Genomic DNA, 12,372 nt, shown 5'->3' with positions numbered 1-12,372 from the left:
CTCTGGGATTGTGTGGAGGAGAGCTCTCACTCTCAGCCACGGTACTGGTTTTAACAGTCAAGGCATTTACCTGTCTGCTTTTAGTCATTTGTGACTTACCATTGGCTATCCTTTGAGGAAAAAATAGCCCCAGCTTCACTGCCTGAGAAAGTCTTTTTACATACCTCAATCTGACTTTAAACTGTATGGAGAGTCAACTGAGGCTCTCTCTGACAAATAGAGATAAGAAGTTCTTAAATTATATCTTCATGCAGTTTGTATGAGATGTATGAACTTTTGTACTTGTCAGTGAAGACCAGACAGTGACAGAGAAAGGTCTGTATTTAACACAAGCACAAGTCACTGATCTCCTCCCTCTTAAGAAAATGCTATTAACTTTGTACCTCAGTAGCTCAATAGGAAGCAGAGAAATTGTACCAAAGCCAAATGTATTTAGAAAATTTTAGAAGCCCTTTCAAGTTTCTGATTTTACAGTGCATACAAACTCCACTAAATATTCCCTTCCTGTGATGTGTTATCTGTGGCTAATATAGATTGCCCTTTGAAGAACTGAAACACTTTCCCAGCCTGACCAGAAAACCTGACACTGCACTTCACACCTGGAAACAGAGGCTGACAGATTGAGTGTACTTAGGCAAAAGGAAGGATATTGAAGACCTGTTTAGGGTCTGAGCAATTTTAGTACATGGTACACAGTAAAAGTCTACAGATGTCAGGGAAAGTATTAAATCACATTCATAAACAAAACTAGAAAAAAGAATGGCAGAAAAAAAAAAGAGTCATGATGGAAATCCAAGGCTTATATGAAGACCACTGACAAAATCCATGTATAAAAAGGATGGTGCTGCTTAATTGTCTTGGTAAACACCCTCATCTTTTGCTGTGGACATGCTGTTTGCATGATTGAAAAATAAGGTGCTGATTAAGATACAACTTCTAGGAAATCTACAGAAATATGCAGCAACTCTTTCAATCCTTATCAACTAGAATAATTTTCAATGATAGCATATATTGTTACCCAATAATTTAGGAAATGTAAAATAATTTAGGTGAGTATGCTGAAGGGGTAGGTGTTCTTGTACTTCAACTTTGGTTCTTAAAAGTAACAAGCAGATAGTAGAATTAATGTAGGAAAAATATTCATTTAGAATATAAGTTCCATCTTCTCTTACAGCTACTTTTCTCACCACAGGATCCTGATTCCTACCTACAGCAAAGAGAAGGTTAGGTGGCATGGGCTGCTATGAACAGAGATTAAGCACAAGAGGACAAAGGCAAGAATAGAGCTGAAGTCAAGGAGAGTGCAAATAGAGATTAACAGTAGTTGAAACCCCCAAAATTACATGTTTATTCTTATGCTGTACTCTTTTGTGTCATGTCCCTAATGGCTTTATTTATAAAATCTATTAGTCATACTCTAGAATCTCACAAAATCCATAGGATTTAAATTATCCCCTTTAACTCATGTTTCTTAGTGCAAAAGTTGTCACTTCAGAGAGATATTCTTCAGAGAGATTAACATAGAATTAAAAAAACAAACAAACAAACAAACAAATTTCTCTAAATTAATTTTACAAAAATAGAATTATAAAGTATTTTATATTTAATTCTACTGGAGATAATCCTAATGTAGAACAGGCTTCTGCAGCTGTCATTATTGTTATGTTTGTGTCTATGTTTGTTCTTTCAATTTACTGAGTAGGAATTGGTGAGAAATCAGCTCTTCTGCTAAAGAAGGATTTGGATCAGATCTGAAGTTATGCATTTACGTCCAAGTAGAGGTATTTGCTTGGTTTTAATTTATGGCTGCAACTTATGCAGCACAAATAAGATGCCTTCATCACCACATACACACTCAAAAACACTGATCTCATTTTGAATTAGTCATTGTCCATACCCACTTTTAAATATTCAGTCTTTAAAAAAAAATCTCTGAGCAACAGAAGCACAAAGCAAAGACAACCAAAGAAGCCTTTCTTAAAATATTGAGGAGGGTCATTAAATTTATTGCCATTAAAAATTTTTAAAATATTCCTGTGAGATTCTCAGTGGCTGATACTCAGAATTTTCTGAATGTGGTTTTCTTATGGCAATTGGTAAGATCACACAGTACATATTTTACGTTTGGGTCTGATGTATGTCTTATTTATGCAGTTCTTCTCACAAAAACTCACTAACTTTCTTAAACAGACTTAATTTTTCTAGACCCAGTTTTGGTAGATAGATTAATTTAACGACACTAACCAAGTACAGACCAGTTTTGCAGCATAACTGGTTAATATAACTGAAAATAACCCAAAAGGTCACATAATACTTATTCACAATTAATCTAAAATGCTTATTACAGTGGTAATCGTTGAAGCAGTTTACAATAAAAGCTTTGATTTTGTACACGGTGCACAACAATTAAGCTTACAGGTATAAAAATATAGAAGCATATATCATTAAGCTATTTTAAAAACAGAGTGAATGACTTTATATCCCATAATAACATTTTAATGACTGAGTCAAACATACTGGTACTTTTCCTAAAAAGCATTTAACACTTAAGAATTTAAACTATAGTCAAACGTTTGGAATAACAGAAACTAAGAAATTAATAATTTTATAAAGTATGGATGCAGTGTGAGATTTGTCATAGAATCTTGCCTAGAACCAGAAACACAATAAATTTTATCACTCAATGGTGATGGCAATAAATATAGTTTAGTGGCTGTATATCAAATATACCTACGGCAAAAATATTTTTTTCAGTATAATAATTTTAAGGATTTATGAAGGGATTTTTTAATTTTTTTTTTTACTGGAGAGCTTATAGTGCTTTTTAATGCTTGGAAAACTGAAGGCTTGTTTTAACAAAATAGAGCTAAACACGGTATGGGTAGGTAAAGAATAAACATTTTTATTTCTGGGCACTTGTTCTTTTTCCTCAACCAACACTGATATTACAGTCTGAAGAAGTTTACCAGAATACCTCAGTTTAGTCTAAGATTCTATGTCCTGAAGAAACATTCCATAAAATCTTTAGTAAAACCTGTGTTCAAAATTCAAACTGAAATTACTCTGCAGAAAAGCAAATAAACTGGGACGTTCCTTAGAAGACAGGGGGAATGTTACTATTTTAGGAATACTAACCACCATAGCTGCTATATATACAATTATGGATTGTTAATAAACAGTTTCCTGTTAATTAAACTAAATACATGGATGTGCAACAAGGTAACTTTTATCTCCGATCAACCTGCCCTTTCACCTATCAAATGTAATTGCAGTCTTACTTATACATTGAGCATAAACTGCACTATATTTTATAATCTTGTTAGCATCCATGCTTTGCTAATGAAATTTGATCAGCTTATTAAAGATGTTGAGTTTTTGCAGTTAGCTCACATCTGTTGTCAGAAGTAATTAGATCAGGTGGCAAATGACAGCACCTTTCCTGACAGATGCTTTAATGTTGTGAGTTAGAATGCCCTAAATGTCTCTTTGAATAATGCCAAGATTTCAGCTAGGGTTTATTTGCCTTGAGCTTTCAAAGTGGAACTTTGGAGCAATCTGACATAGTCCCAGACACGAGTATGTGTGATTTTCACTTCCAGTGTTAGAGTAAAAGAGAAACACCTTCAAGATGATTTTTAATAAAGATTTGTCTTGGAAAGGTGGAAGATAATGTTATCAAACTATCTCAATATGTTTTCCTTTTAGCATATATACACATAGTCTGTTAAGACACAAAAGCTATTGCATTATGCATTTAAGCATATCTCAGACAGTAAATTACACTTCACTCTAATGATAACATCATTCAAATAAATGTGCTGACAAGCTGGTAAAGATAGCATTTTATGGCAGGCTTTTTTCATCAGACAGGCAAGAAATAATGCTGGCTTTCTGCTTGTGAATCAGACAACACACTTTTTTAATGAACTTACCTCATAAGTAAGCACTGTAAAATGCCCTGTGAAAGTGTCTCTTCCATCATTTATCCACAATCTAGGTAGCACACAGATAATAGCAGCGTGGGCTTCCCAGGTGTATTTGGAAAAACACATTCATGCTTCCTGGTCCATATGATTATACTTAAAAGAAGAATTGTAGGAATTCCTTCAATCAATTCTCTGCATTATTTTATCCTTACAAGCTATAGTGGAATTGTGAGTGCTCACCAGATTGGCAGTTCCTGCCCATTCACCATCCAACAACTTGGAGGAGCTGTTCAAAGGCACGTGCTGAGAGCCACAAAGAAGCATATGCTTTGTTACTGGCACCCCATGCAAAAATGTCATAGGAATTTTGGTGGTAGCAAGAAAGATGAGAGATTGTTCTCTGTTCATGCACAAAGAGCAGAGTGTACTTTCTTTTGCCTCTGAGAGGTGAATGTCAATGATGTCTCTCTTACATTTTTTTTTTTTTGTCTCCACATCCATCACGATACTGTCTGGGTCCATACAGTTAAAGATGTCCCTATTAAATTTGATGAAACAAAAATGTTTTCATTACTCCTTTAACAGTAGTGTTGATGGGCAGAATAAAATGAAATTAAGACCATCCAATTTAATCATGCTTAGGTTCCATGCATGTCTTCAGTGGGTCACTGCTAAAGTCATTTGGGCCCATACTTCTGGATTGGTTCCTCATTCTTTGTTCTTCATGTTCTTAATAATTTTTGCACTTGGGAATTTGCAAACCAGCAGTCATACTATTTTGCTTCACTTCCTTCTAAACTGGAAGATTCTTATCAATATAAATTGTAGATAGAGTGATATGATCTGGAATGATGAGGAGGTGAATTATAATCTGAAGATGATACTTATGTAATTTCATTTTTGTCTGTCTTCTTTATCCTTTCCACTTTTGTCTGTCTTCTTTATCCTTATGTAAGACAGAATAAACACGAGAGTGGGCATTCATTGCAGGTCAGAAGCATCCTCCATGAATGAATATTCACAGTGACAATAATTTCCTGGTCTGGAAATGGAAGTAATTCTAGCTGCCCTTTAGCATTGCTTTATGTCACATCTGGTTACATTTGTATAATAGCACACACCAACATGACAACTCAGTGCATCATAATGGCTTAGTGTGAGAAGATAAAGCATAAATGGAAAATGACTGGCTAGGAAAGTGATGTATGATGCCTCAAAACAGAACCTGAAAAGAAGAAAAAGTACAAGATTCATACCTTATGAAAACAGGCAGAAAGATGGTCAAAATATTTATAGGTCCAAACTTAAATGTAAGAATTAGTAGAAGGAATACCATTTTTACTTTAAAACAGCATTCAAGAGTACAAACATAGTGCAATAGAGTGTAATTTATGCACAAATCAGTAAAAACATGAAAATAAATGTGAATGATATTGCACACATCATTGATTCAATGAGGCCAAATGAAGGGGGAAAATTCCAGTGCAGTGTTTGCATACAGGGATCACAGGATCTATATGTAGGTCCTGTGGCACACTGTGTTAGTGCATCAGGCTTCTAGCAGAGAATATGCTGTGTAGTTTTTCTTTGAATTAGTGCTTCGTGTGGAATTTTCAGTGCCACTGCAACCCTTCCATAGATAAGGACGTATACCAAGGAGTAGCCTGAAGTATGAAAGACACAGTAAGACTGCCTAAAAGAGGACAGAAAATACACAAAAAACAGACAGATGTGTGATTTTCCTACTTACCTCACAGGACTCAACAAAGGGAGGGGGAAAAGTTTCAGCATAAATGCTTCTCCAAAAGATGTTGGCACTTCATTAGGTGAGTGCTGTCTACACCAGGACTTATTACATGATGCAGTGACTGAAAATTTGTATCATATCAAGAGTGACAGACCCATATGCAGGCAAAAAGCAAAATTAATCGTGCAATCTCTGTATTTCTCTATTGCTATTATTTTGTGGAATTTTTATTAACAATCCTTGTTTGAAGATATTATCAGAAACTATTTCAGTCCAATGAATAAAATGTTTTTGTTTTTTTTTTTTTTCTAGACTAGAAATACTGGAGTCTCTCAATATATTGGTTTATGGGGACTGAATGATCCTCACAAGACTTACTTATCAGGGTGTATGTGCTCTGTGCTTGCTAATAATTTTTCTATATCAAAAACCCCAGTTTGGAAAGACAAAGAAAGAAGAAGAAAGGCAGAATTATTTTAGGTATTTCAACTGATACTCATTCTATACTTTTACTTACTGAAACTTACAATTTTTCAAAGCCTTTTTTATCGATGTAGTTCTAACCTCCATTCAGCTTAGCTTGGGGATATAGCCAATTTCTCTTGAACAGAGCCAACTTTGACCCATAGCCCACATGTTCTTACTTTTTGTACCACATATGCAATTTATTATAGTAGAATACTGAAATTCAGCAGTTGTAAAAGGCAATTTTATATAATTTTCCTTTTAAAAAGCATTCTGTAGGATATTCTCTTTATTGTTGCTCTGTAAAATCTTACTCTCCCATATGCTGTCATTGCCACTCAAGAAAAAAGCTCATTCATTTTTTTTCCCTTCAGAAGCATAATAGAAATCCATTGTGCTTCAGAATTATTTTTTTTCCAAAGAAATTTAAGTCATTCATTTACTAACTCTTGAAGTCAGAGAAATTGTGCAGAAGTGCTTTATGCATTCAGGATGATAAATTTCAAGTTGTACTGGTAGAAGAATGTGAATAATGGAAAAATTATTCACAAATATATTACCCCCAAACTTTAAAGAAACCATACATATTAAGTTCCCTTATCCACTCCAGGAAAGGAATAAATGATAAATAAATATTTCAGGAGTGTTTCTTTCAAATAATTTATTTTAAAATTATCCATGCCCTGATTGAAACCCTATTAAAATAATTGATCTCACTTCTGCCACATCAGCTCCATAAAGAAATATACAAAAAGCTCCAGTATTTTATAGAAATAGGCTCTTCTAACTTCTGTCAACTTTTAATCCAGTTTAAAGCATTCTTTTAGTCACTAAAGATTTGTTTTTGATTCTGACTTCCCCATTCCCTCATTTTTCTTCATCCAATTCTTTACAATTTAAAAATGTCACATTGCAAAATGTTTAATACAGTTATTTCTTAAATTATTCTGATGGCATTTTGTACTCTTTATTTAACTGAATTGGTAGGTCGTTATATCACATTTACCTATCTGGCACCTAGTTTAGCAATTTATTTATGCTGAACAAAATGTTATGTTGTGCAAGTTAGTCTGTTTTACCTTTCCATAACTTTTCATAATGCCATTGCATAGCTCAGTACCTTAAGCTAGAAACTAAGGAATACTAAAAAAAACCCATGTGTTTTCACACCTCTTTTATTGTCTTTCTCTTAGGTTCAAACAATTATTTTTTTTTATTCTAAATCAGAGAAGGAGTAATCATTTTTAGGGGGAGAAGGTTTAACTAACCAGCACTTCAATGGCTAGAACATTGATTTAGGATACAGGGCACCTTTTTTCAGTTCCTTATTCCCCCTGAAGCAATTTGATTTACTCTTTTTAGCTAAACTAGGGTAGTATATGCACATTGATTCAACAGGCTAAAACCCCATATTAATTGTTTTGCATAGTCAACAGAGCCCTTGCCTAGGACAGGTAAATCTTAATTCCATTCCTGGTTCTAAACACCTATATTTTTATGTGAAGTGTTTAATGGAGCCAGGGCCAGGTGTAGAACCAGACTGATTCCCAAGTGATTCTCTTAAATGTAGTCTAAAGCCATGTTCATATTCTCTGGACCAGTGAGTGTTGAACTACTTCATGCTATATTACCTCCAGAAGGGTCTTCAGAATACCTTGGAGTGCAATAATAGAATAATCACAGAAGGGATGTGATTTCAAACCTTTGCAGACAAAAGAGGCAGTTATCCCTATATCCCTTGTCTCTCCTTTCCTTCCTCCTTAACCTGAACCTATTGAAACATACGTGGCTAAAGAAGAGAGTTTGGATTTTTGCATCTTGATTACACACAACTGTTTCTTATCAATCCATCTTAAGTTATTTGCAGAGCAGCTCTTTTCTACATCTGAAGACAGAACTCTGTGGTGAGACTGTTCTGAGCAGGCAGTGTCACTGAGCAGCACGTCTGCAGTAAGTCTAGAGATTTGACCTACTGTGCTACTGCTAACTCTTCTCTTTACTGGGAACTTCACCTCTCTCTCTTCAAGAGGATGTTTCCCTCTCTGCTCTGTACAGTGAGTCATTCACATCCACAAAAGGCTGAGCCAAATTCTTCCACCTGGCATATTTTATAACCTGTGTTAATAGCTATTTATTCAATACCATCTTTGCTATTGCTTCTTTATGCAACTGTCCCCAAACACTTTATAAAGTGCACTTTATTTAGCTTAAACATTTGCTGCATTGCTCAGTACCATGACACTGCTGTTTTTCTGTAGAATTAGCCCCAGGTGTTCCATTCAACTTGAATATTTGATGCAATTTTCAACACACACAAAAATCCATGACTAATTTAAACATCTCAAATTCTCCCTTCACCAAAGATTTAAATCAAATTTCATATGATATGCAATTATGCTGCTTATTTCAGACTACTTTCATTATTGATTTTTTTACACATTAACAATTTAGGTAACAAGAGTACTGGTAGAAGAGGTTGCTTAACATTATTCAAACCTCAATCATTGTAAATTGCCTGGAAGCAAACTTTTAATCCATAGTTATTTTTCAAGGTACAAAAGCCCCGGACCAGAAACAAGGAAGATGGAAGGATTTATATATTCCTCAGAAAATCTTTTGAGGTTTAATGTCAATTTTGGTCCAAAAAATAAGGCAGGATTCACAGAACCTTTTCTTTACTTTTGAGCAAAATGAATATTTGTGTGACAGTATATTCACATATACATATAAAATTATACATACAGATAAATAAACATATTAATTTGTTTTCAGGCTAGACTTTAATCAAAAGTTGACAAGGCAATGGTACTGATATTCCTCCAGAATACAAAAGAATAAAAAATTAGCTTTTCCCCTCTTTAATTCAGAATATAAATATTTGACAATCCATTTGAATGAACTTTTTAATCTATCGTTACTCCATGGGCAGTGCTTCTCCACATCAGACTGTTCTTTATGTATATTAAAATTATAAAGAAAATATTTCTGAATTGTGGTTGCTTGTCTCTCAAGTGAGATAAAAGTTGACACATGGGAATTTTCCTGAACAGTAAAATAAAATTTACTTTTTTTTTAACCAACATATCTCGATAAGTTTAGTTGCTTTGGTTAGATTTCATCAAAACATAGCTTAAGGCATTTGAAATCTAATGCATTTCACAAAACAAAATTCCTTTTTGCTTATTCTGTTTTCCATGGTGCAAATTTATGACCAAGAATTGTAGTAATGTCTTTCTTTGTGATTTGACATACAATAATGCACCATGTCACAAATATTGTAACATAAAAAATCAGATAGCTTAAGGACTATACAAGAAAAAACTCTGCTCCTTGTGAAAAACAGATGACTTCAACTTTTCTAAATTTATCATACTTTTCACAAAAAGAGCAACTATGCAATTGTTATTAGTAAAAAAAAAAAAGGAGGGTAATTTCTATAGCTTAATATTTTTTAAACCTTGCAACAGGAGAATATTGAGGTAGCTATCATATAGGACCTTGCCTGATAACTTCTATGTACTCACATCTGACTAATATTATATATCTTATATTTCTAAAACTTTTTAACAAATGAATAATAATGATCAGTGACTTGTGTCTGCAAGATTAAATTATGGACCACCTAAAGCTTACTTTTCAATATTATGCAGTATATGAATGTAATTGTTAAACAAACATGTATTTATTCTCATTTCCTATTAATTAGTGGATAGAATTATGTCTTCCAAATTCAGCAGTAGAGTTATTTACCAATAGTAAGACTTTGTCAATGTTCTGACAGAGTTCTAGTGATGCTTCATTACTGCCCTGAAAATCATCAAGAAAATAATGGACAATTACTCTTCTAAGTGGCTGGTGATTAAGAAACTTAAAAATGTTATATTTCCATGTATTTAAGGCATGAGTGACTACAGAGAAAATTATAGTCTTTTGATCAAGCCTTACTTTAAAAAGATGACCATTTCAACTAAGAGCTAATAAATTGTTGGCAGTACAGGATAGTCTAGTCATGTCAAGATGTATTGTCTCAGCAATAGGTAGGCTTTAGACCACAAGTTCACTACTAAATGATCCACTTGAATGTCTGTGGGTGACATTACAGTATGCTACTCTTCCTTTCACTAGCACAAATTTGCCTTTTTTTTGTACTTTGATGATTTTTAAAAAATACTATATAATAATTTTGTTCTTAGAAGCTATGCTAGAACCTATTTTAATAGTTCTACCTAGTCACATGTTGCTTTACATCGACAGTCTATTACAACGAGCTGAGAAACCTCTACATCAAAAACTACACCTCATGATACATATTTCTCATGTTACTGAGCCATGAAAATATTTCTCTACTTATTCTAGGAAGTTCCTCCACCTTTAGCAGCATTTCTGTCACAGCCTCCATCAGTGGCACTGTCTATGGGGTTGTAATCAACTGACTAAAATCACACAAATTATATTGTTTATGATATTATCCTTGATCAGGATCTGCTCCTCAACATTTTTTTTATTGTCTTGAAAGACTAGTTGCCGCATTGTTTTTAGTCTTTCATTAGCTTATTTTAAAATAATCCCTGAACAATAAAGAAGTGATTATAAAATTGAATTTAGCTCAAATTCTAGAGGATGAGCTTTCTCGAAATACATTTCAAAGTTGTATGTTTATTTCAATGATTATCAACTATTTTTTGCAAATTAAATTCTAGAGAGAAATATCTAAGTTACCTGTCTGTATTTAAGGAAAAAATTATTGAAAATGAGTGTGCAGGACTTGATTAAGAAATGAAAATGGGAAATTAAAGAAAGGACACCACAGATTTTTGGTTGCACTCTCAGTCAGTCCCAGTTCTTTGCTTGACCAACAAGTTTTCATGCAGATGTTTCTCGGTATGATTTGATATGTTTGGGGGAAATTTAAGGTTTTATTAATTTCAGACATCTTTTGACATTCTCATCAGGTTGCAGTGCAAACCTCTGTGCTACCAAACTTATTTTCCATAATCACACAGGAATATAAAGTGCACCTGTTCCACATAATGGACTTCTGTGAGAAGACTCATCCATACAGACCTTGTTGTCTCTAAAGGAATACTTCTGGAGAGCTATGGTAAATCCTTCCTACCCTGTGTCTGAAGAAGTTGATGAGATGCTATTATTTAAACTCAAATCTATAGATGTATTTAACAAGTCTTTCAAATAATATTTAATAATATTCATAAAAGCCAAGAATTTGTCACAAAAATGTGTGTTTCCAGTTGGAATTTATTATAATAGTTACTATATTCTACTTTTTAATCTAGCTTTACAGTAGAAAATAAGTGGTCTGGTATAATATCAGATATTACCAGATGACATTTCAATCACAAATCTACATTCATGGAGGTTTTTTCTCAGATACATTATGCAGAACAGTTTTAGGACAACCTGAAATGTAAGTTTTTTCTTTTCTGAGCTTTAAAATTAGTCCTTACCTAAAGATTAAATCTTGTATTGTAAGAACCATGGCATTATGAAATAAAATAATCAAAACTTCAAAATTCTTGCTGTTGGTTAACCAGTCTTTCACAAGACTATTATTGTTCAATTTAGAAAGCTCTGGTGGGAGTTGATAATTTTTTGTGCTTCTAAATTTTACAAGCCTTTTCAACCCAGAGAATCTATTTCACTCATTCAATTTAGTAACCTTCAACTGACAATGTCATAAGATCTGGATGTTTTAGTCAAAATATTATTTCTCTGTATTTCAACAAAACTCAAAATCCAAAAATACTCTTTCCAGTAACTGAGCAGCAGGCTGAGTTGTTCAGTACAAACATGTATGATTATAAGTTGAAACAGATACAAAAATAAATCAAAGAAAACTTTTTCTGAAGACATGGAATTGTCAGTAGATCTTCTGTATAGTCACTCCTTCAATAGCAACTATTTTTCTTCTGTACAAAATAGATAATGGTTTTTGCAGTCACATTTATTTCTCTACAAATTTTTCCTGGAATATTTATATCCTTTTTTTTTGCTCATCCTAAGAAGTCTCATATCACTGTGTTCTATTATCACTGGGGACTGAATTGGCTGTGCAGGTCCAATTAATTTCCACTGGTATTGGGTGACATTAGTTTCATCACATTTATGTCACTATATTCCCACAACTTTGGCTTTTGGGTAATGACACTTCTGGAATTCCATGAGCATTTTCATGGACTACTGAAATACTGTCTCTGGAAAAGGAAAAAAGTAAAA

The 12,372-nt window shown here is 33.5% G+C and overlaps 2 long non-coding RNA genes across 3 annotated transcripts in view; one reads left to right on the top strand and one right to left on the bottom strand.

Moving 5' to 3' along the window:
* LOC135301889 (uncharacterized) overlaps positions 1-12,372 on the bottom strand; it is a 94,978-nt gene that overhangs the window by 46,729 nt on the left and 35,877 nt on the right. The window contains exon 2 of one of the 2 annotated variants that reach the window (XR_010363630.1): positions 3,933-5,151. This is a non-coding gene — a long non-coding RNA (uncharacterized LOC135301889). The remainder of the gene's footprint in view (positions 1-3,932; positions 5,152-12,372) is intronic. The other variant, XR_010363631.1, reaches the window with a different exon arrangement.
* On the top strand, positions 5,091-8,089 carry LOC135301890 (uncharacterized). Its single transcript, XR_010363632.1, has 3 exons — positions 5,091-5,236; positions 5,684-5,752; positions 7,996-8,089. It is a non-coding gene; the product is annotated as an uncharacterized LOC135301890 (long non-coding RNA).

The sequence above is a fragment of the Passer domesticus genome, chromosome 5, assembly GCF_036417665.1.
Source record: "Passer domesticus isolate bPasDom1 chromosome 5, bPasDom1.hap1, whole genome shotgun sequence".
Classification (NCBI taxonomy): Eukaryota; Metazoa; Chordata; class Aves; order Passeriformes; family Passeridae; genus Passer; species Passer domesticus.
Note: the sequence above shows the minus strand (reverse complement) of the source record. Positions and strands in the feature narration are given on the sequence as shown.